The sequence below is a fragment of the Primulina huaijiensis genome, chromosome 4 (assembly GCF_012295235.1).
Source record: "Primulina huaijiensis isolate GDHJ02 chromosome 4, ASM1229523v2, whole genome shotgun sequence".
Lineage (NCBI taxonomy): Eukaryota > Viridiplantae > Streptophyta > Magnoliopsida > Lamiales > Gesneriaceae > Primulina > Primulina huaijiensis.
Genome location: NC_133309.1, coordinates 19,075,915 through 19,077,092, shown reverse-complemented (window position 1 = coordinate 19,077,092; position 1,178 = coordinate 19,075,915). Strand labels below are relative to the sequence as shown.

At 33.9% G+C, this 1,178-nt stretch overlaps 1 long non-coding RNA gene across 1 annotated transcript; it reads right to left on the bottom strand.

Annotated features, from left to right (window-relative positions):
- Positions 1-399: 399 nt before the first annotated feature.
- On the bottom strand, positions 400-1,178 carry LOC140974728 (uncharacterized). The gene is made up of 3 exons (XR_012174860.1): positions 1,121-1,178; positions 917-991; positions 400-808 (listed from the first exon to the last, which is right to left on the bottom strand). It is a non-coding gene; the product is annotated as an uncharacterized lncRNA (long non-coding RNA).

Genomic DNA, 1,178 nt, shown 5'->3' with positions numbered 1-1,178 from the left:
TTCTTTACTTTACATCACCAAATTCTCAAGTTTCTCAGCGTACTTCCTTGTTCTTACCGACTTTTCATGATTAATAATTTAAAACATTACAAAAATTAATTAAATCGAAATCATACATCCCGAATGAACGATTAGGATAAATTACATCAACACCTTCGATAAATTTTTTTTAAAAAAAACTAAAAACCTTAATGTATAAAATTTAAAAACACCAAACCATTTGCAAACGGAATAAATATTTTTGAATTCAAAAACACACATTAAATATACTTTAAAACCAGAAGATACCAAAACCCATTAAATTTATACAGAGAATTTTGTGATCATTTGCATTTTGTAGAATGTTATTTGCACATGAAACCGGTATCTTTGGTACTCCTTCTGACACCAGAAAACCAGTGCAAGCTAAACCAAAAGTTTATTCTGGAAAGTTCATGAATAATACAAAACACCATATGTTTATAACAACAGATAAAAAGTTGACAAATCAGATTCAACCTCAGACCACATAATAAACACAAGATGAGATTCAGAAGTGAATAAAACACTGAGATGAAAGAAAAGTGGACGACTCAACCATCGATAGTTCGGTATCCAAGCACCGAACATAACGGTCCGTAGTCTTCCCATCCTTCACTATTTCTATAAATTTTAGCACATTTGAACTCAAGAACCATAACTCCAACCTCCATCATGGAAAAAAGATCTACTTCGGTCCGATATCCTTGAGTGCATTGATCTGCTCCTCTCCCATTGCAGACATAACACTCACAACCAGGTCCTTACCCTCAGCAAACCCATCCTTAATCTGTACATAATTTTTTTTTTATCAGAAATAGGAGGATGTTCGTTGAAATTTATAAATGATTAAAACCATCAATTATTAGCAGATGAAGAAAAAGTTGAAATGTCTAACCTGAGAAAGTAGATTATCATCAGTAGGAAGCCTCAAGTCATCTTTAGTATTGCCATTCTCAGTCAGCAAACTCACCTGCATAATCACATCACTCAACTTTAGACCACGTAATGTAAGCTAAAAAACAAAAACTTTGAGTTCCACGATTTGGCTTGCAGATCCAAGTCTAGAAAAACATTGAGTTCAAATTAGTTAAGGCCGTACAAATCCATCCTCGGAGATATCAATAAGCTGATAGTCGGTGCGATTGACGTGTGGCACC